We start from the raw sequence: 27,775 nt of genomic DNA, 5'->3' as shown, positions 1-27,775 counted from the left end.
TTGCCTAGGTCTGTTCTCCCAATGAGAATCTTCCTGAAACCAGCATATGGTCAGGGGGCGGGGTGTGTGTGTATATGTGTGTGCGCACGCGCGTCTGTGCATGCATACACATGAGTGAACGACAGGGTTTACTCCTGGGTGGAAGCCCTACACGGAACACACAGGCTCATTTTGTCAACAAAAAGGCTAAGGTTTTAGTTTGATTTGCCGACATCCACTCTTGGAGCCCTTAACTCTGTGTAACAGATCCCTCCCTTTCTTTAGCTACCGTGTCTCTGTGACTTTTCTCCCCTTGGGCTAAAGACAGCAGCCAATTACTTGTTAAGTGTGAGGTGAGGGATGATAGATGGGAAGGCAGCCACTAGCACTACTGTTCTGGAGAAAGGCTTCCAACAAATGAAGGCCTCCCACTCCTTGGAACCTGCCTATGCTAAGCTTAGCACTTCCTTGGAGCTTGCAAATGGGAACAGCTGCCGCCTCTCCTGCAGCCTTCTCCTGGGGGTGCTTGGAAAGTACTCCCCTACCTTCTTTCCATTTTCCAGAAATCAGTCAAAACCACCACTGTGGTTTGCCTGTTGTGGTTGTTTTCCCCTCTGTATTTCTTATGCGTAGCACATATATTCATCCAAACCTTTGAACGAGAAAGCCAACCCCTTTATTTTAAAGACTCTGGGTATGAACTAACAGGCTACTATGAACTCTGCCTTCTGTGTTTGTATAGGATGTTAAAGTAGACACTTCTGCCCTCAATTTTGGTTACAGCTTCAAAAGGTTGAGTAGAGGCTAATCTGCAGCAAATGTTCCCGTATTCTCAAGAGAGGTATTGCACCTCCTAGGCAGGGCTGGCAAAGTTGGTGATCAAAAGCAGTTTCCATGACCCTTCCACCCTAACATCCAGCAAAGGGTATGGGAGGTGGAGGTTGCAGAAGGAGTTTCTTTGAAAAAATGCTGGTAAGGTGAGCCTCTTTCCCTTTCCCAACCCTAGATGTTAGAGAAGGGAGAGGGTTGCCTCTTCTCTACTGAAGCTGGTAACAAGGGTTTCAGAGACACACTTGGAAAGCTTGATGGGTGTTTCTGAGTTTAGGAATCAATTTGAGCCATTCCTATGGAGCCAAAGCTAAAAGGCGAAGCTGAAGCCACTTGTGGAGATGGGAAAGGAAAACGGGCTGTGTTGGGCAGGTGGTACAGTCAAGGATGCTTGGGCATACCATGGACCCAGTGGACAGTGGGGACTGATCCTGGATGCATCAGGAAGGAGCCCTACACAGAAGAGCTGTGAGTGAGGTAATGCCATCAGTATCAGGTCAAGGGAACATGTTGGCTCTGGTGTTAAGGGGAGGGGTTGGCACAACAGATCAGTTAGGGACTGCAACACCCACATCAGGGGACTATGTGATGTGAGGTCTCATAGGGGGCCTCTGAAAACTCCCACAGGAGCACTAAAACAACAAGGTCAACCTGGAGTGGGGAATAGGTTAGAGCGTCCTGAGTTAGAGCATCAGATCGGTTGGTAGAAAGGGGAAGGAGCTCAAGGAAATAGAAAGGAATCTGACCATGTCCCTCTTTCTCACTGCAGGTTTCCAGCCCAGAGGCAGCCTAAGCTGGCTAAAAGAGAAGACTTTACTCAATAAAGTCTGGAATTTTTACAACACATGGAAGTAGATACATTAATGATTGAAATAAAGCTTTTACTATGACTTGAAGTAACTGGAGGTCTCTTTTATTTTCTGAGAGTTATTTTAAGATTCTTAGGGCCTGCCTCAGATGTTATCCATCAGGCAGAGAAGAAATATCTCTATAGGGCAGGTTGGTAATGGCAACAAAGAGAAAGAACAAAATTGTTTTTTCTGCTTGCATGCCATGGAAATTACATTTCCATTCTGCTCACTCAGATCCAATTTTCACACGTACCTTTTGAGGAAAAATGAAATTGGAATGAGAGGTAGCAGTTTAGATGAATAGAAACAGCTGGTACATTGTCAAAACTTCCAAATGTGAGAACATTCATTCATTATTAATTCATTAAAAATAAATGGACCACCTACTGTGCACCTTGACCTGAGCTAGGCATGTGGGATACAAATGTGAATAAGAGTGAGCCTGCACAGTTCTTAGTCTAGTGGGAGAGCCAGACATATAAACAAATTGTGGCACAATGTCATATCATACTATAGACGTAGTCCCAGAATTATATGGAAGCCTCTTCATAGCTCATTCTGCTCATTTGCATTTCTTATCTGCATAGTCGTAAAATTAAAATATACTAGGGGAGAGCCACTAACCCTAAATGTGGAATTTCCTAGCAGGAAAGTAGAGAAGGAGGCCACAGTGGAATCCGGGGTGGAGTGGGGCCCGGGTTTAGAAAGATTGAACTGGATGAGCCCAAAGAGTGTTTGCCCAATTCATGACTTTGCTGAAAGCCAGAGCACCTTGCCAGGAAACAAGTTTTGTGACAGCTATTATACAAATTAAACCCAACTTTCTGTGATTAGAGCATGGTGGGAATTGGCACAGTGATACGTCTTTTTTCTATCACATATTAAAAAAAAATCTTAAAAAAGCTAAAGCTATTTCTTGCACACCACTTTTGGATTTGGCAAATGTGGCGATTGAGGAGAAAATGGAAAAATTTTAAGAGCTTGTGGCATTTAGCCCTTATCAAAGATAAGAAGTGAAAGTGAGAATAATACTAATCATTAGCATTTCAGTCTTCAAATCCTTTTCCCTTGGAGATTCTGAAGTGAGCAAGGTACAAAGACTACAATGTTCTTTTCAAAGGTCTTAAGGATAATTTTTTCTTTTATTCTTCTGTCACATTAAATAACATTCACTCCTCAGAACTATGGTATTTTGGCCATCCAGGTATTTACAGATTACCTTAAACTGGAAACCCATTGGATTAACATGGATTTATTTCTCTGTACAATAACTTGAACGTTTTGTTTGTTTGTCTGTTTGTTTGTTTGGTATGGAAAGAACAGAGAACTACAGCTACTTTTTCTTTTTCTTCTTCTTTTTTTTTTTAACGTTCAACCTTTCTCTTTTTTAAACTAATTTACCTGAAGTTTAGGATTTTTTTTTTTTTCCAAGCAATAGAGTAGCTTTATGCCAAAAGATGACCAACTTTTACACTGTATAACTGCCATACCACTTGAGGGAAGGCCCTATCTTTTCCCTTCCTATCCTACCCTCCAAATGTCTCAATAACAACTACCCTTTCAAAAATATATTTAAATTATTAGTAGCAGTTATTAACATGATCCACAGTTCTTACATGTGAGGAAGGTTGTATTATTTATCCTAAATTAAATACATCAGTCATATTTTGGGGGTGACATTAAAGATCTGAAGCCTCTCGTGGAGCCCTCAGACATAGAAAAAAGGTTTCTAGTCTTCACAACAACATCGCCATGGTTGAGACACCCACCTGCCGTATCCCCCTCCCCATTAGAACTGCGCCTAGCATACCGATGCAAGTTTGATAAATAGATGAATGAATGCTTGAAAGGTTATTCAAAGTGGGCAAGAGCTCTGTAACTCCAGGGTCCAAGGCCATGATTCTTAGTTGTTGGTATGTGAAGGGATCAATACACAGGACCCCCTTTTCTTCTCACTTGAGTTCAGGGCGAACTGGGAGATGCAGCCATCATGTAGAAGGACATCGAAAGACCACTTCAGATACGGATAAAGCTACGTCAGAGAGAATGGCCAAATGGTTTGTTGAAACTAAACTCCAGAGCTCAACTGGTTTACCCACCAGGCTAGACTAGTTTACTCACCCAGCCAAGGCTGCTGAGGGCAATGGCACTTCTCCTCCATTAGAGGCAGAGCCTGGAAAATAGACAGCAAAGCCGAGCAGAAAACAATGGAGAAGAGCTTGGGTGTGCAGGCCTTTCTTTCTCTCATCTCATTCACCAGAGCAGTTCTTCTCTCCTGGGAGAACACGGAGGTATAGGGATGGAGAGAGATCAGGTATTTGACTTCTATGGAGGTCTCTCGGCAAGGGAGGAAACACCAAGAAAGGGAATAAGTGCCTCCCCCTGACATCAGTATTCAGTTCCTCTCTCAGTCAGGAGCCACTTCATGAGGGAGGTCCTATGTCCCCTGGGAGCACAAACAGCCACCCACTGTGAACCCCAAACTACCTGTTCCTCCTCAGGCTCTGGAATGAGCACTCCTGCAGGCTCCTCTGGCTGGTCCTGGCTCTCCACCCACAGTAGCTGCCTCCCTTGGTGAACCATTTTCCAGAACAAAAAGGTTGGTAGGGCTGGGAAGGGCCAACTCTGAGTGTCTCCTACCTTCTATTTGCCATAAAAGTATCCCTGAAGTCATGGAGCCCATAGTCAGAATCTTAGGATGAGAAAGGGGGAAAAACAATTCTCCTCCTTCAGTTTTCCTATAAATTGAGAAGAAAATGCAAACAAATGGTCTAAATATGTATTCTTTTCACCTTTTAAAAGTCATATTTGCTATTTATGTCATAGGCATTTCTGGTGGATCGGTTTAAAATTCAGCACTGTTAAGGGAGATGAAAGATAGCTAAGTTTAACTTCCTTCCCCTCAGGCGCATTGAGGTTTTAGCGCGGCGATGCGGGGGTGGGGTGGGGGGGGTGGGGGGTAGGGTGGGGAGGAGGGCAGAAATTGTATGTTGACGCAAAGAAAGCTTTTTTTTTGGAAGGATGGAACTCTGGCCAGTTACAAAATCATCAATTCTAAATGTTCCCCTTCAAAGTAGGCCTTCTGGTGGTCGAGGCAGCTGCCTGCTAACAGATATGCCTGAGTCAATAGTCTTTCTAAACAGATCTGCCTCCAGGAAGGCCAGCATCGAAATAGAACTATAAATACAGCATGGACAAGTTTTTTCCCTGGACATGGATGAAGAAGCAGGTCGCCCAGATATCTCCCGCCACCATCTTGCCAACACAAAGCAGAGCCAGATTTACGCAGTTAAAATAATAAAAGGAGAGATGCTTGCTCCTTATAACACCTTTGTACTTGTAAACCAAACCGATCCTATCCTACGTTTGAAATTTTGAATTACATGGACCCATGCAATATGTTATTTGAGCCAATAAGTAGATAGAAACATTTTTAAAGAAATGGTAACATCTTTAGCTGTTTTCCACCAGAAATCTGGTGGTTTAAGTTGATTAAATCAAATTAATCACAAGATTGACTTTCAAGAAATAGAGCACAGGCAGTTACATTTTGGTAAGAGGGGAGAGAGAGGGAAAAATTGGAAGAGAAAAAGGAGGAGGGGAAGAAAGAAACAGGAAGCAATTTTCAAAGCTGGCCCTTTGAAAACCATGTAGTGTTGGATATCAGATATATCTCAATTTAAAAATTAAATAAAGGTAAAAGGATGGGGGTTAGGATTTTGCAGAATCTTGCTTTATTTTTTTTTGGAATTTAAATTCATTAGCCACAGAAGTACATTTGAGAAGACTAAAAAGCAGTCTGGCTTCTTTAAACTCACGGAACTTCCTTAGAGAGATGGGGGGAGGCAGTGGGATTAAACAGACAAGCCATTATTTTATATCTTACTGAAGTGGTACTGGGTTCTTAATTAGCAATAATGGGAAAGGAATACAACATAAGTGAAAGACTGGGAACTGATTTTTAGAGCCTCATAAAGTTCACTATACACACACACACACACACACACATATACACACACATATATATTCACTTTATATATATATATAAAGTTCACTACATATATTCATAAATATAATTATTCACAACTATATGCACAAAAACACACATGTAACATAAAGGGAACATTAAGCACAACTCAACAAACAATGAAGTTTACTCCAGAAACCTTGTTTTGAGTATGAATGTTCTTTAATCCTAAACTTGGCCATTATTCATAAAGTGTTTCATGTTGATAAATCTCATGATCAAACCAGAGACTTTTGTCAGGAATTGTATTTTTGTCTAACCTACAGCTGAAACGTGATGAGGCAGCTGGTTTAGCACTTAGTAATAAAATAAAGCTCATTCTCCCAATTCTGATCTAGACTAGATTTATATATCCTTCGGCCACAGATAAATCTGGAGCTTTGCACAGCTTTGATTTAAAAGTTTCTCAACAATGACCAAACCTAGCATCTATCCCTTCACCCTTGCTGAAACACTAGAAAGAAAAAATTCTGTCACAGTAATTCAGAACTTCTTTAATGAAACAAAAATATATGGAGCTTTCAAAAGCTCCATATATCCAAGGCATGTTAGCACAGCTCTCTGCCCTTGACTCTCCATGGAATGGAATCTGCCTTTATATATAAAACATGGGGATTGACTACTTCATATATTCTGATAGTACATTTTCTAGTTTATCTTTCTACTGGCAAAATTTCAACTAGGGTAAAGTTGGCTTTTGGGGGAAAGAATGAAAAAAGAATCCCACTCTCTTAAAAGGAGAGTTATATAAGAGCTAACTTTGAAGACTTTAATAGTTCAAATAGAGAAATAGGCACTATGCTCTTGGGAATACCTCCTAATCAGCAAAATTTTCATCAGGGTGAAGATCTGGAAATCATAAATTAGTGTCCTGTGACCTCATTTCATCTACTCTTGATCAAAAAGATAGAGTGGGTTAAGGGTGGCGCCTGGTGGCTCAGTTGGTTGAGCATCTGCCTTGGGTTCATGTCATGATTCAGGCTCCTGGTATCAAGCCCTGCATTGGGCTCCCCACACAGCGGGGAATGTGCTTCACCCTCTGCTTTCTGCCTGCCACTCGTCCTGCTTGTGCTCTCTCTCTCTGTGTCAAATAAACACAATAAAATTAAAATATTTTAAAACAAAACAAACAAACAATCCAAAATGGTGGAGTGGGAATGAGGCAAGCAGCCCCTGTAGCAAAGAGCTGGCCCAGACTACTAATTAGATCTGGGTTTCACTAGCTCTGGTGGCTGGTGCTCCTATCTAAGTTCTGTCCCTCACTGCTGCATGACAGCAGCTTCACAGAACATCAACACTAGACAAGGCCAGCTGGGACGGTGATGGATTAGGAGAAAAACAAGTTTGCTCTTTAATCATGTCTGAGCACAGAGAAACACAAACATTCCCCAAACCACAAAAATGACCAAATATCCTCCTAGCCTGATCAGTGAAATTGACTGCTGCCTCTTTACCAGGCGCAGCCTTAGCCTCCTTGCCTTGTTCTGTCAAGGTAAGATTCACTAAGATGCCACATATGGATGGCATTGTGCCACCCTACATGTACTGAAGCTCGAGCCCCCAGCACCTCAGAATGTGACCTTGTTTGCAAATGAGTTTGTTGCACATGGAAGGAAGTTGAAATGGGATCATGCTGAGCTGCTAACCCAATGTGGCTGGTGTCCTTGTAGGAAGGGGAAGTTTGGACACAGATATGCACACAAGGGAGAACACCGTGTGAAGATTGGTATTACGCTGTCTTAAGACAAGGAACCGCTTACAAGTCAGGAGAGAGGTCTGAACAGAGCCTTCTCTAGCGCCTTCAGAGAGAGGCTGGTCCTTCTGACACCTTGATCTTGGACTTTTTAGCTTCTGGAACTCTGAGACAATACATTTCTTTCTCCCCACCCCCCCCCCAAAGATTTTATTTATTTGTTCGACAGAGAAAGAGATCACAAGTAGGCAGAGAGGCAGGCAGAGAGAGGGGGGGAAGCAGGTTCCCCGCTGTGCAGAGAGCCCAATGTGGAGCTTGATCCCAGGACCCTGGGATCATGACCTGAGCCGGAGGCAGAGGCTTTAACCCACTGAGCCACCCAGGTGCCCCAACAATACATTTCTTTTGTTTAAGCCCACCATGTCTGTAGTACTTTGTTGTGGTGACACCAGGAAACTAATGAATAGCCAATCATAGAATAACCCTCTTCCCCCACAGAATCAAATCCAGGGCAAAACTTTACTTCCTTGAATTCTCCTCAGAATCACCTAACACGAGCCTGGGTCCTCTGGGTTTTTTCTTCTTTCCTTCTACCACAGTTCCCTACCATGTGTGTCCTCCCTCCTACAATAAGCAGATAAGACAGACTTTGTTTAACTGTGAGTGAATTCCTGACAGCCTTCCACTAAGGGGCATTGACACAACTCAGAAACCTTTTTTCGGTATGTGGATAATTATTTCTTATTTCAATTGCTTGAGTTGTTTCTTCAGGGAATCCTTGACCTCGTATTGTGAATGTCTATTTTCTGTCACCTTCTGTACATTATACAAAGGCTCCTACACATTACCAGTTGGATTTTACCTGATATCAAGTCTGTTCTTTATTGGCTTAAATGTGGACTTTTAACTATTTCTTCATTTTTGAGCTCATTTAAAATGCTTCCCTATTTTTCTATTTTTATTATCCTAGCATCCTTTTTTTTTTTTAATTTCAGATTTTCCTTTCCTTATAACTTTCTGGTCCTATTTGATATAGACAAAGTCATTTTGAATCTTACTGAGAATTTCAAACAGTTTTCTCAACTTTTGGGAGTGGGTTCTACAAGAAATCATTTTCACAAGTTTCCTCTTTTCTTTCTGCATCTTAAATACCACAAGTCTCTTCTCTTATTCTGAAAGACATTTCTTGAATCTCTATGTTTTCTGTTTGTGTATATGTTAGATTCGATTATTGCTAAAGACTATTCACCTCTGTGGAATACACTCAATCGAGTCTACCCCAGATCATCCAACCCTTAGCTGAGCCACAGATCCATGAGAATAAATATTTATTGTTGCATGGTACTACCCTAAGATTTTGTGGATGTTTGTTATGCAATAATAGCTAATGGATGCACCATGTTTTCTCATTTATTTGTTTGGATATTCATAGTCCCACGATGGGATAATTACTGTATCCAGATCTAGAATTTGCCTAATGGAGTGGATGGGGCCCTTGGTTTCAATTTCTGACAGTTGGGTGTTAGCTAAATTTTCTGTTTAGATCTGTGGCTGTTTAATATGTTAGCAATCTCAACTCCTAGCTCAAATTCTAGCAGTTTACAAATTATGTTCATCTAGCTTTGTTCTGTGGAACTGATGGGATTTTATTCTACTCCTTGAACACAAAAAGACTATAAAAAGTGATTCCCTCTGGACCTGGGACCATTGATAGCACTTGAGTTATAAAATTACACATCCCTAGATTCAATGCATTTCTTCCTTGTCCAATTGTCTACCTCAAGCCATGGTTCCTAAATAGATATATGAAGAAAGGCACTGAAAGGAGAATGGGAATGGTGGATAGAGGGGAGAATGGCAATTTGGGAGTCTATAAAAGCAAAAGCCACAAGAGACGGGGAGAGATGCCCAGATTTCTTTTTTAGATCAGGACTTGCTTTTCTGGCTTGGGGGCACATGGTCTGGAAGGTACTAACAACATGGTACAGGCAAGGTGTTTCAACCCAGGTTGAAATGGAGTTCCCATAGAATTAAGGAAAATTTCTTTTAGTCTTAGTTTTTAGTGTTGTAAGCCTTCATATATTTCTCTTTTTCATGTACTTCTCTTTTCTCAAAAATTTTAATAAGCAGAAAGAAGACAGATTGGAGGATCCTTGTTAGATGCTGTTTTGAATTATGGACTACAAATGAATATAGTGATACAGCCAGAGTATATGTTCCTTATGGGCAGAGACTGATAGTACATCTCTTAACTAATTTATAGCATAGTATCAGCATATGGTATTCAACAAATTTTCTTTGATGGATAAAACCAGTGTGATCTAAATCATGGATGATCCTTAATTACCTAACTGGTGGGTTTTGGCAACTGAGAAAGGAATTCCATACCCTTTTCCAAGGTCAAAATATGCTGTTCAGATATGAAGCCAATTCACAATTCACAATTCATATAAATTAGTACCAACTTTGTAAGTTTATTGGGAAATGTAGAGTATTGCTTAAAGCAACCAGTATAATTCCATTATAAGAGCAAATGGGTCTTCCCCTTAACTTATATGTTAGCTTTTATTATAAGTCACTCTGAATGTAAGTTTCTTGATGGCAGGGCCTTAACGGTTTCCTTCAACCCTGTAACCCTAGCATCTAGGTGCCTGGTATACATTTACTGAATGAATGAGTGAATGAAAGAATGCACTAGTGAATGCACAAATCAAGTCACACCCAGACTTAAGTTCCCTGACATCCTCTTTGGAATATTAACCAGGAGTTACTATAATCTGTATTAGAAACTGATGAGTCATTCCTCAAGCTTATCATTTGGTGGCACCAACACAAGTAATGGAAACCGCAGAGTGATTAAGCTCAAAATAGGTGTAATCAGCTAAAATGAAATTATTCCTAAGTCAAAGGAAATATTCCCTGTCTAAACTTGTTCCTGATTTAAAAGATCATGACAGGCATTAACAGCAGTTAATTCCATTTAAATTAGTACTTGAGCCCTGAAACAAAGCCGCTTAGAGAAGTTTCCTTTAATTTTGGTGAAGTGACTCTGAAATATTCAGCACTTACAGCAATGTTGCCGTCTGTTCATTACAGTCTTTTTAACTACTGTTAGTAAAAAATATAGGTTGGACAATAAAACCAAGTCCCTTGGGACAATCAGGCAAGCAGATATTTACAAACAATATTTATGTAAGACAAAGGATTTACCGGATTTTCTGTTAAATGATCTAATTCATCTTATTTTATGGTGCTTCACCTCAGTAAATCTCCAATACGATGAGGGATTTAACATTTAATTACCTCCCAGCCTTTACATTCTGTGATTTTACAGCTCTTCAATCCTGGGGACAATTCACATCTCTTTTAAAGTAAATGAGATAAAAATAAATGTTTTAAATTTTCGAAATGATAAACAAATCTAATTTTTATTTTCATACATGCATGGTTTCTTTCTGATAAAATGAGTCCAACCAAAGTATTATTACAGAAATCTTGTAAATTTAAAGTTTCTAGAATATTTCTTTGCTCCACGTTTAAATTTAACGTTTGAAGATTCGAGAGAAATCATAAAGTAATAAAGCAACAGCATCCCTCTATAAACAAAAGCAAAAACCCTCTTTGAAAAAGCCATAAAGAGCTGCTTGTTGCTCCAGCGCCAGAATGTTCTGTAAGGGTCCTTTGTAGTGGGCTGGTCAGACGTTTCTGAGCCAATGCTGCCATCTGTTGGTGAAGTTACTACGGTAGTTTACAAAATGTAATTTTGGTTGATAAACGGTGAAGGCTTTGTGTTTGCTTTTGCTTTGGTTTATTTTCTGAATTTTATTTAAGCTGGCTTGGAAAGGGAAGGAATCTTCTTCTTTTTCAAAAAATTTCACAATTTGGTTTACTGACGAAGGACGCTGGGTACGTTGTTTCCCACCGGTGTGAACAAGGCAAGTTAGTTAACCTCTCTGGGTTTTTCTCATCCATAGAGTGGACCTACTTAGCACAGTGCCTGGGGCTTACTTGTGCTCAGTGAACATTAGTGATTATCATTGTTTCCTTCTTAAGGCAAACCTGAATGAAAGCTTTTTTTGATTGCTTTCTAGGAATATTCCTGATTTCTCAGATATTTCTCATTTGTTTGTTCATTTGTTTCAATAGCTCTGCAATAGCAGAACATAATAGAAAGTCTCAAATGTTATTGAAGTTTTTATTTCCATCTCTTGAAATTATTCAAGCTCTTAAAATTTACTTCATTGAGAGAGATTTCAGGTGACAGCCTCTTTTTTTTTGGAAGCACTAGTTTTGCTTTGAATTTTCACATTTTTCTGTAAACTCAATTTATGATGGTGACAAAATTTGCAAAAGAAAGCTATAAACAAATAAAAAAAGGAGTCGCGCTTTTGGAAATGCAGCTTAGACGTACTAAAAACCGCGTCTAGAATGTGGGTATTATCACAGAAGGCAAGCAGCAAGAGTCATTCTCTGCTCTCTTGGATTGGGAATTGACTGAGGGCTCCTGTGGCATTTACACCTTGCTTTTTTTCTGCCAACAGTTAGCTTGTCCCCCCTTTTTTGCTTTAAGATTTGTTCTGTAGGCTCATGCCCTTTCCAATGTAAATTTGCCTCTCTTTTCTCAGCTCCTGCCAAATCTCCTCTTCATCAATTACTCTGATCAATATTAAAAAGGCCCAGGAGAACAGCAGACCCCAGAAGAGTTCTCCTCAGAAGGTCAAGGGGAGGAGCACTGGGGATGGTTCCGTGCTAGCTTCTGTGACCAGCCACAGACATATAAATCACAGCTAACACACAGTGCAGTTTAAACAATAGCTCATGTTCCTCCTCGTCAGAGACTTGGTAGAACTGCTTCCAGAAGATTTTGCCTTAGTCCTGTTAGGATCCAGTGCTCTGGACTTTTGACTTCCACACTGTCTCCTTTTCTGCCGCTTACTCTTGTTCAATTTGAATAGTCAATTTTTTTCGTATCAACACTTGAACACTAATTGCAGGGAATCCCTGAAACCCACCCAGATCTGATGTTTGCATTACCGCACACCCTCCCGTCCTACCCACAGCAGCTTCTTTTGGTTTCCACCCATCGTCTTCAATGACACCACCTCTCATCTCCTGGCTCAGGCCCCAAATCTTAGAGACATTATTAATTTCTCTTTTCTCTCACATCTCAAATTTAGTCCGTGGACAACTCGCCAGCTCTACCTTCAAAATACATGTGACCTTTTAAAAAATCTCCCCCACTGCTAACATCCTGTGCTAAACCAGTCTTCTCTCCCGGGACGACTGAAATGTCTTTGAATGGGTCTTTTAAGTATATAAACCAGATCATGCCTCTTCTTTGTTCTAACTCTTCAGCATCCTACTGTATTATTTAGGGTACTATCAAAACCCTTCATTGTGGCCTCCTGCCCTACGGAAACTGGCCAGTGATGGCCTTACTCATTTCCATCCAGACTCCCATCACTGTGCCTGGCGCCACCTGCCTGCAGCTCTTCCTGAATATTCCAGCACATTCCCCCCATCAGAGCCTTTGCACCTGCTGTGGTAGTCACCCAGCATATTCTTCTCCAGGTGTCCCAACAATGTGCTCCCTCACCTCAGTCAGGCCCCTGCTCACATGTCACTTCCACAGTTAGGCCTCCCCACACATGCCGGTTAAAGCAACCACCCATTCCTTGTCCCTGTCCCTCTGCTCTCCGTGCCGGAACCAGCTCTCTGCTGACTTGGAGCACAGCCTGCTCCCTGGTATTATAGTTACTTGGAGGTAATGTGTCTCCATCCTTAGATGTACACTTCCCAAGGCAGGATCCTTTTCTCTTAATCACTGCTATAACCTCGGTGCCTACCACATAGGAGGCATTTCCAAAAATGTGTTAAATTTGTGTGAGAATTATTGAGCAAATTCAACTTCAGAGTCTCTGCTGACTATTTCTCAGACATCACACTTGATTATGAAAAGTATTAATTACCACTCAGAGAACTTACCAAGGGACAGATGTGACACTAGGCACTTAATACATGTTGTCTGATTTAATCCTCACGGTAATGCAAAAAGAAACCTGGGTGTTCTCCTCAAATGCCTGATAACCTTGTTTTTCTGTGAGTTTCCACAAATTAAGAAAGCTGCTCGTCATTTGGTGAATGGAATAGATTTTTCTGTGACATTGTGCAGATAGGGTTCTAAGACACTCCTTTCCCCCGATTGAAACTGGTCTAAGCTCATCTGTCCATTTGAAATAGCTTCTTTTTTGGGACATGTCAGTCTCCAGAGATGAGATAGGAGACAGAGTTAGGGGTGCACTCCGCAACCTTACTATCAGTGTATGTTAGCATGAAAGCAAGATTCAGGTTGAATTATGTGACACAAACAGCTTCGAGCAAGCTGACACAGTAACAGCCACGCAGTCTATTGTTAAATCTCGGTTGCTACCTTGCCCCAGAGATTCACGGGAAGTGACGATATCCTGGCAGCAGGATTGAGCTGATCTAATCAGATCAGGTGACTTGGTGATCGGGTGATTTTGTGAAGTGGGGTGGCCCGGTCTTATCTGAAGCTTAGAATGAGTTTTCAAGGGTCCAGGCTGTGGTGCTCATCTGAGCCTAGGATTCCAGTTTCCACGGGGGCAAATGCTCCTGTGCAATAGGTTTAAGCAAATCACCAAACTTGAACACCACTCATTTCCACAATGTAAAATTAATCCCAACAACTCTTCCGCTGATGAACAACCCTTACAGGACAGCTAGAAACAGTGGGATCCCAGAGTGGTGGCCTCTGGAGTGAGAGCTCCTGATTAGAGTGTTTCCAATGCTAACTAAGTACTTCTGGAGTGTGTGCTCTTGACTAGCGAAAATGCACTTCGAATGTCAATTAACCGATTCTCAAGTGTTCCTACTTCATTCCTACATCACACTTTTCAAGATAAAGTACTGAAAGGGGAATTATAAATGATGGAGCACTCTCCATGGGACGGTCAGTCCCCAGGCTGCGCATGCGCGTGGGCAGGCTGGGCCCAAGGTTGGGGGCACCTTCGTGACACCTTCCTGGACCCCGAGCAGGCAAGGTGGAGAAGATGAAGCCCTCAGTGGCTAAAGGGAGACTTCTCTCAGTTGAAGTCTGTACAGCATCCAGAATTGGAGGGAGCTGTCTTTACGTTTATTCCCACCGGGACCGTGGTTGGCTGGAAAGTCGGCTCGGGCTTTCATCCACATCTCTTGGTCCCTACTTCCCTCTCTGAAGTAAGCACCCACTTTTCTTCAAAAGCTGTTTGGGGTTTGTGGAATTAAACGAAGATCAACCCAATGAGAAAAGCAAAGGCTATTTATTCAGAGCTGCAAGGGAATCAGCCACCTACACGTGTGTTTTGGTGGCGATTTTAAGGCAGAGTAGTGGGCAAGATTTATAATAAAAAAAAAGAGAGAGAAAGCTTCAGATGTGCCGTGATGGGGGATGGTTGCACTGGGGAGACTATGAGCAGGCTAACTAGAAGTGGGGCATCCCAGGTGACTGGTAGGGGGTACAAATTTGGCTTTCTCTGCCTCATCCTAAATTGGAAATGGGACAAGAATTAGGGGAGTAGTCAATTATTATTCAAGTTCTAGACATTTTGAGCCAATTGGTAAAGAAGTTATTATTCCACTTCCTGGTTTGTTACTAAACATAGCAGTCCAACTTCCTCCCAGTCCGACTTCTAGCCAACTGGCTTCCTGGGCTGGTTACTGTAGATAAGGAGGTTGGTTTCCTGGGCAGGTTGTTGCAAACTGTGGATCAGAGTTCTGTATTTAAATATGACCTGGCCATTGTCTGTTTGTATATTCAGTCTGTCCTGGTAGCATGAGAGTGGGTTGAGAAGACTACCCAGTGCCCAGTTCTTTCCTGACCTTGGCTATTCCTAAGCCTGTTGCTAGAGGCTAGGTGCTGTGGGTTCCCTAAAGAAATAGTTAGTAGGTTGGACATTCATGGGACCCTGTAGACATTATGTCATGTTTGATAAATTTTCATTTTGAGGAACCACATTCTCCACTGCTGACCAAGGTTGGCAAAGTTACATATATTCTGTAATATTCAAAGAAGGTTGTCAGAAATACATCCAGGAAATTCTCTCTCAAAACTTAGCTGTATTCAGCAATATAAATATATCAAATCAATACATTGTATCCCTTAAATTTACATAATGTCAAACATAGCTTGAATCAATTTTGTCAAACATAAATCAATTTTGCTGGATTACAATAGGACTTAAAATAGATTTTAGGAAAAAACTTACATGTTGCTGCCCATCAAGATCACCTTCCTTACTATGATTGGTATTCTATTTAAATTGGAAGTGTTTACACAGTTCCAGTAATCCTGCAAGTTACTTTGATAATCTGGCACTGAAAAAGCCATGATGTTCTTTTGATATAGTAACCCTTTCTTTTAATACGAGTGCTTTTACATCCACTATAGGAAAAGAATTGATTTTGAAGTTTAGTTTTGGCTCTTAGCTGGGACAAATCTTGTGATTTAGAGTTAAGATAAATTTTCTTAATATTTCTAGTGTTTTCTATGTAAAGAAGTTGGCATTAATATCAATGTACTCTGTCCTTTAATACCAATTACACATTTTTCATAAATACAGTTTGTTTTTCCTCAAAGACTTTTTTAGGGCCTTTGATGATTTCAAAGGCTTTGTTACCCTGAATTCTGTTTTCTGCCCTCTTTTGCTTATAACATTAATTTTGCTTAAAATATCATGTCAGACTAATATCGATAAAATGAATTTAATAACATTTATTTTTTCAAAGGTATACTTTTTGCTTCTATTCTAGAATTTATTAATGCATCAGTAACTTCTAAAAGATGGTTGCATACTGCCATTATTTGAGTTTTTGTGTTGACTTTCCACTTGTGGTTTAAGTAAAGTTTTTAAATGTATGTTTGTTACAAGTGTTTTCATACACCAGATAGTTTCATTGTAGCCTAAATTAATACTTTTTAAAGATATTCTATTGAGGGGCACCTGGGTGGCTCCGTTGGTTAAGCACTCAACTCTTGATTTTGGCTCCTGTCATCATCTCAGGGTCGTGGGATCCAGACTCACATAGGGCTCCATGCTCAGTGGGCGAGTCTGCTTGAGGTTTTCTCTCTTCCTCTCCCTCTGCACGCCCCCTAAAATAAATAAACAAATCTTTTTTTAAAAAAAGATCTTCTATTGAAATCTGGTTTTTTAATTCACATTTCCAGCAATATATAGATACTGTGTGTTCATATATATTATATATATGTATTCCATTCACAGTTCGAGCATTCTGTGTGTGTGTGTGTGTGAGTGTGTGTGTGTGTGTGTATGTATATATATGTAACATATACATAAAGCATTATTTTATATATTTGTATATATCATATATGTAAGTATGTATGAAGAAAAGGTTAACAGAGATGTGGTTGCTTACTCTGCATGCCTTCAAGGAGACCTAGAATCATGATTGACCCTTGGCCAACCTCTGGGCATGTGGCCCTTGGAATGTTCTTTACATTAGTGATTGATGATTTTTTTGTTTATATCTGGATCAGTGGGTCATCCTGTACTGGCCGGTCAAGTTGATTTGCACAAACAGCAAGATGGATAAGGTTTACCTATTTTCATTGTTGAGGTTCTGAGTTTCAGTTACTATGGCTGGTTGACTAGCAGAGTATACTTATGTTTTTAGCACCTCATGAAATCCTCAGACCCTGGAACTCAGATAGGCTTTCTTTGGTGTAGACACTCTCCATTCATGTCACTGTAGCTCTCCATCAGAGAGATCACACATTGTGTGTGGACTCAGATGAGGAAAGACTCAGAAGCCCTTCCTGGCCTAACTGTATCCCACCAGTGCACCTTTTCTCTGCTATTTTTGCTCTGTGTTTATTATCACAATAAATCTCAGCCACAAGTACAACTGGCTATTGAGTCTTGTGTTTCTAAGGAATCAACAAATTTGAGGCAATTATAGTAATATAAAAACATCATACTATTAACCATATTATCTACCAGACACATTTCCCTAAATATATAAATATAGAAATTTTTACACTGAAGGAATCTACAAATCCAAACGTAATTATCTGGGGTTTTATCAAAAACAATTAAGCAATATTTAGTATGCATTATCTTATTCAAAATTATTTTATTCATTCATCTACTGTAACTCTAATTGCTTGGTTTTGCATTTCATCTTTTAGGCCACGTGTAGCAATATTTGATGTTACGTCTTATTTTCTGTGTAAATGTTCTGCTATAATGTTAGCAAATTTGTTATGGTTTCTGCCAAAGGAATAAAATTCCCAGTATCACACTCAAGAGGTCTCTTGGATGATCTTCTTGTGTCTTGTGTTGGATATATATATATATTTTTTTTCCAAACTCTGTGTTGTGTGTAAGTACATTCAAGAATAGCCAAATATCATCTCTCATTGTCTCTGCAGCCTTCATGTGTTTTCAAATCAGATTTTAACTTCAAATACATACCACTATTATTTAAGTCTTATGAAAACTAATTGTTGAGTTGTCTTCTACCACTGCATAACAAATTACCACACACCGAGTGGCTTAAAACAATACCCATTTATCAGCTCAGATCTGTAGGGCAGAAGTTCCAATATGGCACACCTGGATTCTCTGCTCTCATTCTCCTAAAGCTGAATTCATTCAGCAGCTATTGTCTGGCTGCTTTCTCCTCTGGAGTTCAGGGTCCTCCTCCAGCTTCCAGAGGTTGTTGTCAGAATTCAGTTCCTTATGGTCATAGGACTGATGTCCCTGTTCCTTTGCTGGTTGTCACACAGGGCTATGTGAAACTCCAAGAGACCGTTCTCAGTCCCTCAGCTTGTGGTCCCCTCTGTCTTCAAAGCCATCAGTAGAGATTCTTCCATGGGTCAAATGGCCCTCCCATTCAAATCTCCATCCCCAGGAAGAGCTCAGTCCCTTTTAAGGGCTCACCTGATGAGATTGGGGTAATCAATCTCCTTTTCCCAAAATCAGCTACAGTAATCTAATGATGGAGGGACTAGTCTGTCATTCATAGTCCATGCTCACACTCAAAGGGAGGGGAGGGGATTATACTGGGGGTGTATATCACCAGGGTGCAAACTTGGAGACTATTTAGAATTCTGCCTTCTACTAAGTCATTTTACTTTCTTCATGATTACTAAGACTTTATGATAATGGTGACTATCTTTTTATACATTCTTATTTTTCAGTTAATTTTTTTCCATCCTCAAGGAATTTGCAATTTAGCAAAATGTTTGGAGGTAAAATAAAGAAACCATAGTGTAGTAGTTTTCTGGATACTTAAGAGATTTGTGTGTAATAGGTTTCTAAAACATCATATTTGTAATTTGGAAAAATTAATTTTCTTAACTGATAGAGTTAATTTTCTGTAGTAACATCCTATTGTTTATTATTTCAATTACAAGGTTATATGACTAGATCAAGGGAAAATATATTAAGTTCAGTGGATTCTTCAGGTGTTGGCTCCTCAAATTTTTTGAGATTCATTTCTGGTTGACATGAAGCAAAAGTAAATTTACATTCTGCCCCATCAGTCACATAGCATGTCCCATGCTGTTGAAACTAGTAGTTTTAGTCTTTTCAATTTTTGCTAGTCTCAAAATATGCCCCCCAGTAAATCTCACCTCCGAGGATCCCATTTTGTATGAATTCCACAGTGAATGTGGGCTGATTCTAAGCTCCACTTTAATCAACAGAATGTCAGAAATGGTATTAGGCCAGTTCTAAAACTAACATTTAAGAAGGTCTGGCACTTTCTGTTTTTTCTCTCTTAATAATCAACTATGAGAAGACACCTGTTCTTCAAGAGAAAGAAGCCACACATGGAGGCCCAGAGGCTGGGATGCTGCTTGAAGAGAAAAGCTTTGTGGAAGGGCACCAAGGCACATGACTGAAGAAGCTCTCTTGGACACCCAACCCAGCTAAGCCTACAGAGGACTCCAGCCCAGCATCTGACCTGAAGGACTTCAGGTGACTGGCAGAAGAATAGCCCAAATAACTCTAATCAACCTGTACAACTGTGAGAGATACAAATAAATTGTAGTTGACCACTCAATTTTTGGGACAGTGTGTGATGTTTTATATTGTTATAACAATGGATATCCAAAACAAAATTAGTGTCTGAAAGCTGAACTTGTCATAAAGGAATTTTAAAACATATGGCATTGGTTTTGGGATTGAACAAATGGGTAGAAGTTTGTAGAGGCTTTAGAAGATTAACAAAGACTAAAAGACCACTGAGGAAATTACTACCAGAGGCAAGAAAGGGGTGATATAAATTAAGTACAGACAGAAGAAATGAACAAGGCTGTTATCTGTGGTAATATGGACTGTATAAGGGGTGGATATAGTTAAAGAAAATGTTGAAAATGTCAACTGATACTTTTTGGCCGCCAATGATAAAGTACAGGAAGGGTGAGCAGAGCTAAAGAAGGATATGTTTAGTTTTAAAAAATAATTTAGAGAAAATATTTTCATCCTAGGACTTGTATGGTTAGAAACAAACTATTACTCATTCTCAGGTTGTTTAGACAGCAAAAGATTCTTGAACTAAGAAATGATCTCTGAGGAAAAAAATTCTACTTCATGGAGTACCCTATAAAACATGTTCTCGGGATAAAAAGTAAAGATCAGATGAAAGGTGTAGCCATGAGACCCTGTCAGTTGTTGAGATCCTCAATTAGACAATAGGGCTTCCAACATTCTGAAGGATGTTTCTCATTTAGCAGCTTGAGTCTCAGCCCAAAGAAGAGAGAGAAGTATATGTCAAAGAGACTTTTGAATGTGGCTTCTGCTAAAGGGGTGCATTATAATTTGATATATAGGAAACCCACATAAGTTTTAAACTGCCCTGAAAGTCCACAGTTTTATACAAAGTTGGAATATAGGATACAAAGTCAGTTCAAAATAAGAAGAGACACTTCGGCCCCAACTTCATACAAGTGAGAAGCAGGGAGTCACTCAGCTGCAAACACAAGCTATTTCTTAAGAATCAGAAAATTAAATCAAAGGGTAACTTCAAGAGTCAAGGAGAACTACTCCCAAGGAGAAGGACTGGATCCAAATTAAGAACTGTTTTCTGTCCTTACAGTTAGAGGAAGTGACATCATGTGTCTCTTTGAATTTCAGAATTGTAACAGCTATGTGCTTTCCATCCCTCTTCCTCTTCTTGAATGGGTATATACATTGTAATTATCCCATCACTTCTTCACCATGTACTTTGTGTATTAAGTTCACAGGGCTCTGTGACCCAGAGACCTCATCTGAAGAGCTATATCTAAAGGTCAACACCTGAAGAAATCCTTGATTCAGAGGATGAGATCTAGAATTTAAGCTGATACCATAATGGGAAGAAAGTTTAGAAAGAGGGAGTGAGATATTTCTACATAAGAGATACACGAATGTTATATCGAAGGCAGGCTGTGGTAGATTGTGCTGGGATGAGAGAAAGGTCCAAAATGATCTCATTACCTTGACTGGCTGTTGGTGCTGGCCGTCAGTTGGGAGTTTAGCTGGGGGCCTCTGTTCTCCTCTTTGTTACCCTCTCTAACTCGCTCTTTAAGCTTCGTTTACAACATGATGGCTAGTATGTGGTAGTTTCCAAAAAGAAGCATCTCAAGAAGAGAAAGCAGAACTTGCAAATCACTTACATTGTGTCACTTGTGCCATATTCTATGGGTCCAAACAATTCATAGGACCAGCCCAGAATGAGAGTGAGACTACACAATGCAGAAAACTCTAAGAGGTGTGGTTTGTTGGTGGCCATCTTTGGAGCCTAACTGCCACAGTTTAAATATTACAATTTTTTTCCAAAATTTTGTTCAGTAATAATAATAAAAAAATTCCATGTTCTTCTCCAATGGCTATTTTCCATTTTCTAATTATCTTTACAGAATAACATGTGTATATGTACATTTGCATTTTTTCTTTCTAACATTGGAGGATAATTAATATAAAAGCTTAGTATTTTAGTTTAGATTTTGTTGTATTTTTTCAATTAAAAATTTTTAAATGTGGTAAGAACACATGTGATATTTACCATCTTAATCATTTCTAAGCGTACAGTTCAGAAATTTTAAACATATACACAGTATCATGCAGCAGGTCTCTAGAATATTGTTATCTTGCCAAAATGAAAATTTATGCCCATTAAGCACCAACTCCGCATTTCCCCCAATAATTTCTCAATTTTAAGTAATGTTAAATAATTTTATTTCATTTTTTATGATTATGAAATTTCCATAGCAACAAAAACCAATGGCTATAATTAGCATATCATTATATTATAATCTTTCATTTATGTCTATGTAATTCTTATTTATTGATTATTAATAGTTACCACATCATAAGTCACATCACTTAAAATGGAAATACTTGTAGATTTGAATTGAGAACTCAGCAATACAGTTCTGGTACAGTAAACGAGGAGCAGATTCTCTGAATTGCATTAGGGTACGTCAAATTTTGCTTAGGCATTAAGAGTAACAAGAAATTTTCTTTGAAGACACTCATCAGTGTATCAGTTGAAAAAGCATCTTCTTATTTAGATGCGTAGGTCATTGTAATGTTGTTGGATCAAAAAAGTCTTTCAATGATGAGACCCGCTCCTCTGAAACCAGTTCCAAAGTTCCACTCTCTGTCCATCAGCATTGTCCACTGCACTCTCTCCCCACAGGCCTCCCTAGCTAACTTTATTCTACTCCATTGGTCTCCTGTCTATCCTTTCCCTGAAACTTCTTTCGGTGCCGATCCACCCCATATGTAGTGTTGCCAAATTAATTTCCCTCAAGACAAGTTCTGATCTTGTCAACCACAACTGAAAAATGCTTAATGAATTTCTATGACTTAAAACAGTGGTTCCCAAATGTTGCTGAACATCAAAAGCAATTGGAGAGCTTTTAAATATTCGGATACCAAAGACATACTCCAATCTAATTAGATCAGAATCTCGCAGCAGTAGACTGGGGTGGGAATGAGCCCAGGCATTAGTGGTTTTACAACACTCCAGGCGTTTCCAATGCAGTCAAGGTGGAGATGTGAGGCTTAGAAGAATGCTTAATTAGGGGTAACTTTAGCCCCATCTGTGAAACTTTAACAACTACAGATGTCTGCTTCCTCTCTTTCTTCTTGCCTCCAGCTAAGAGATAACAAATCCTGAGTGAACTCGGGCATTTTGTCCTTTCTATAGGTCCACATAGGACTCTGTTGCTGCTTATTAAGAACCACTAGCCTAGACTAATTAAAGATAACTTGATCGGATCAAAAATTTTAAAAGTGGGGCACTTGGGTGGCTCAGTCAGTTAAGTGCCTTCCCAGGATCCTGGGTTCAAGGCCCCATCTGGCTCCCTGCTCAGTAGGAGACCTGCTTCTCCCTCTCCCTCCGCCATTCCCCTTGCTTATGCTCTTTCACACTCTCTGTGCCAAATAAATAAATAAAATCTTTAATTTTTTTTTAAACTATTGCTTGATTATGGTGATTTAACTAAGTGGGAACCAAGAATGAAAACTCCATGCTCCATCTATAAATGAGAAACGACATACATTACAGTTAACATAGATGGCTTTACATTTGGAAATCAACAGGCAGGTTCAAATCTGAATTAGGCTTTCTAGATTATTACAATGACCTTGGCCCATCACCTACGTGGAGCTGGAGGGACCATGTAATGCAAATCCTACTTTACAACTTGCTGGGGAAATAGGGTCTTAACCGTTAAGCATCACCAGAGCAGAAACCTCATCGATGCTATTCTAAACCACATTCTCAGAACCTGGAACAGTGTTTGGTTCATATTAGATTTTCAAGAAATATTTTGACAACAAACAAACAAAAAAACAGACTCTTGGGATGGCTGGGTGGCTCAGTCAGTTAAGTGTCTGCCTTCAGTTCAGGTCATGATCCCAGGGTCCTGGGATCAAGTCCTATGTTGGGTTCCTCGTTCAATGGGAAGCCTGCTTCTCTCTCTTCCTCTGCCACTCCCCGTGCTTGTGCTCTCTTACACTCTCTCTCTGACAAATAAATAAATAAAATCTTTATAGACAACAACAACAACAACAAAAACCAAACCAAACAAACAAACAAAACCCCAGACTCTTAAATACAGAAAACTAACTGGTGGTTGTAAGACGGGTGGTGGGAAGGGAGATGAAATGGATAAAGAGGATTAAAGCTAAAAATTTCAGTTTTAAAATAAATAAGTGGCAGAGATGAAAAGCCCTGCATAGGGAATATAGTTAATATATTGTAATAACCTTTCTTTGTGACAGATGGTGATTCTGCTTATTGTGAGCATTGAGTAATGTACAGAATTGTTGGAATCGTGTTGTACACCTGAAACTAACATAACACCATATGTTAATTAGATTTCAATAATAAATAAATAAATAAATAAATAAGCAAGCAAGCAAACATTTTGATAAAGAAATGCAATTTTCCAATTAATATAATCCAATTTAATCACCTCACCTCAATACCTCCTACTCAATTGCAAAAGAAGTCATCCATCTTTCAAACACCAGATGTTCAGCCCACAGGTACCCTAGATTCTCTGTCACATGCTACCTGTTAAGCACCAACTGTGCACAGATCAAAGGACCTTTATCCCCAGATCCAGTGATGGCCACTGGTTCTAAGTCTCAGTCTCTCACAGGTCACAGAGGTGCCCCAACTTTGTCCTCCGTATTTGTTTCCTAGAACTGCCATAAGAAAGGACCACAAATTGGGTGGCTTAGCGTAACAGAAATGTTTTGCCTCACAGTTCCGGAGCTCAGCAGTCCAAATTCAAGGAGTTGGCAGAGCTGTGCTCCCTCTGAAGGTTCCCAGAATTTGTTCCAGGCCAGGTAGTTCTTTGGCTTGTGATGGCGTAACTCTAGTCTTCACATGGCAATCTCCCTATGTGTGTATCTGTTTCTGGATTTCTTCATTCTATATGAAGCCAGTCACGTTGGATCAGAAGCCTATACTATTCCAGTATAACCTCATCTTAACCAATTTCATCTGCAATGATCTATTTCCAAATAAGTTTGCATTCTGAGATACTGGATGTTAGGACTTTAACATATACAGTTTTGGTGAGGGACATAATTCAGCTCATTAGGGGCTCTAAGGACAACTATTAGTTCATAACCACTGGCTCAGCCATTATTCCCAAAGCATTCTGAAGTCCAGAGGAGCTTCCAAAGCTTAGCCACCAACCCCCAGGTTCTACTGTTGAGCCCAAACTTTCCCCTTAAGGTTTGTTCCCAGGTGGGGCCAATGGTGACCTTACTGTCCACAGGCCTTCTGTCTACTCTGAGAGAAAACTTTAACTTAATATTCCAAAGAGAGAGGATTATGGTATGCTTCCCCTCCTTTCAGAGAGCCCCTGGTTTCCTTTTTTATATTGCTCCTCTTCTAAACATCCAGAAAATCAAGTAGAGAGGCACAGAGAAGGGCCAACTTAAGCCCATCAAATAGCCCAGCTCTCTGACTGCAGCAATTTGCTCACTGGTAGGCAAGTGATCCAAACCAATCAAGGACAAGACCCTTGTTTGAAGTTTGGGGAAGTTCTCTGCTTCCTGGAAACCTAGAGCTCAGAGCATTTAAACCTGGATCTCCATCACACAGGGAGATACGGTACATTAGAGTAAAAGCCCTCAGAGCCAGAAGCAGAGCACAGTGTTAGAATTCTCAGAACCTTCTTTAAGCTCCTGGTTCAAGCTCTATCTGATGACCTTTTTAGGTATATAAGCTATGAAACTCTTTTTCTTCTTTTTTCCTCAAATCCGTTTGAGTTAAGTTTTTAAAGATATTCAATGAAAACCAATGTTGACTGGGAAAGCCCACCTCTTACCTTAAACCTTCCCTATGTCCTACCTTAGCAATGAGAGGAGGATAAAATGTGGTATCAGGATGACCTTTCTGTGGTAAAACGAGCCTTCTCTTATTACCTCTCAGTCAGGCCCGGTCATGTAGTAATCCTAGCCAAAATTACAATAACTTGAAAGATATCCAGAAGTTCCAAAGATTCTTACAGTCTTGCAGATACTGAAAGTAAAGAGAAAGCCTTAGTAGAGTTTAGAGCTGGAAATGATGACATACAGGCCACTAGCAAGATTCAAACAGAATTTTTTTCCTGGAAGCATTTACCCAGCTATACCTAAGGAGTTAGAGAGGAAGTAGGTTAATGACTGACGTAGAGGAGGAGATGAGACAGATAATGAAGTAATGCTTTTACACAGATAATGAAGTAATGCTTTTACACAAAAATTTAATGGATAAATAGAAGTGAAACACCAAAAAAAAAAAAAAAAGAAAACATATTAGCATTATCACACTAAGTCAGGGTCTCAGAAACTTTCTATATAATTATAGTATTGCATAGGTTCTGATACAATAATACAAAATGGAAAAAAAAAAAGATCTCAGGAGAAGTTAGAGAAAAAAGGAAAAATCAAGAAAAGAGTCTGGAATAGGAAATTTGGAAGTCACCATGGGTAAAGAAGAAATTCCATGAGCTTTAGAATCAGAATAGAATTGAAATCTGAGTCCTGTAACTATAAACCCATTATTTACTCTCTTTACTTTTTTTAATATCTTATTTATTAATTTTACAAATAAATAAATAAATAAATTTTACAAATAAATAAATAAATATTTATTTATGTATTTATTTATTTTATTTACAAATAAATAAATAAATATATATTTATTTATAAATAAATATTTATTTATTTATTTATTTATTTTAGAGAGACAGCATGCAGGAGATCAGGGTAAAGGGCAGAGGAAGATAAAAAGAGAGAATCTCAAGCAGACTCCATGTGCAGTGCAGAACCCAGGTTGGGACTTGATCTCAGGACCCCAAGATCATGACATGAGCCAAAACCAAGAGCCAGACGCTCAACCAACGGAGCCACCCAGATGCCCCTATTTATTGTTTTTTGACTCACTTTCTCTACCAGCAAAATGAAGTTTGCCAACTTCGCATTGAGGTTGTGACCATTAAATGTGAGATGAATGTATGTAAAATGTGCGGCTTAGTAGGAGCTGAATTATAATTATCTTTGTTCTTGTTTTAGAAGGAGCATTCATATTCAAGGATGACACATTTGGTTATTTTAGGTGCTAGGAATTGGGTGGTGAGTATGCAATTGCTAAGAAATCCCTTCAAGTGTAGAATAAATGAGATAAAGTGATCTAACTGAAGTCTTAAAGAAAAGGGATTCAATACCACATGCGATGGCAGGGTTTAGGGGTCCAGGGAGCTGGACCACGCTCAGGGCAAACAGCTGAAAGCGGCTTCACGTAGAAGTAGGATCTCGGTGACAGTAGCGGCATCTGACCCGAAGCAGCTCTCTGTCACTCAGCCCATCGCTTCCGAGACAGTTGGCACCACAGCTGTGCCTGGCGGGAGTGTTCCACAATCCATGGTGACACCCTCGGCCAAAGAGAGGCCCTCCTCTGAGGCCCTGAATGGGAAACATTCAGTCATGGACACAGTAAGTGACAGAGAAGAGAAGCACACAAAGAAAAAAAAACGTTCAGTCATGGACACAGTAAGTGACAGAGAAGAGAAGCACACAAAGAAAAAAAAACGTTCAGTCATGGACACAGTAAATGACAGAGAAGAGATGCACACAAAGAAACTGAGCAGGGTGGAACACATGAATAAACAAGACTCCTGCTGTGGTGAGAAGGCAGCATCAGGCTTTAACCTCAGGGGCAGGACCAGCGACCAGAGGGGGAGCCCTGGGGCCCCACACTGCTTCTGAAGGGGCATCACTTGGAGCCCTGCCCTGGCTCCTGGGCAGGTGTCAGGGAGGGGAGAGGGGAAGGGGGAAAGGTTGGGAGAAGGGGAGGGGGATGGGGGAGAGAGGTGCGGGGGAGGGAGAAGGGAGAAGGAGAGGGGTGGGGATGAAGGAGGCAGGGCGTCCTGTTGCCTCTGCTTTCCCTCCACAGTGTCTCTGGATTGCCATAATACTTTATAGTTTTCAAACATTCTGACACCCGTTATCTCATTGAATTCTTGGGAAGTTTTTAAAATTTGTGTTTTATTATTTATCTATTTATTTATTTGATTTTTGAGACAGCAGTGTGATGGACAGCCTGGCTTTCTACAGTTGACCGGGAGATATGCACAAGATCAAGTGGTTACCTTGAGATTTTCTAAACTCAGGAAACTGTTAGAGCAAACCTTCAAAGACAGAAGAAAGCAGGGAGGAGAACCACCAGACCAAACTGTATAGAAGGAGAGACAAAACAAGGGAGGATGGGATGTACCAACGGCACTTACAGTGGATGGATTCCGAGGAGTCCCAGATGAATCCACTCATGACAACAGGTACTCACCATTATGATGAGCACATATCCCCACTGTCCACAGGTCTG

This window comes from Martes martes (assembly GCF_963455335.1).
Source record: "Martes martes genome assembly, chromosome: 6".
In the NCBI taxonomy this organism is placed as follows: Eukaryota; Metazoa; Chordata; class Mammalia; order Carnivora; family Mustelidae; genus Martes; species Martes martes.
This window is presented reverse-complemented; position numbering follows the sequence as displayed.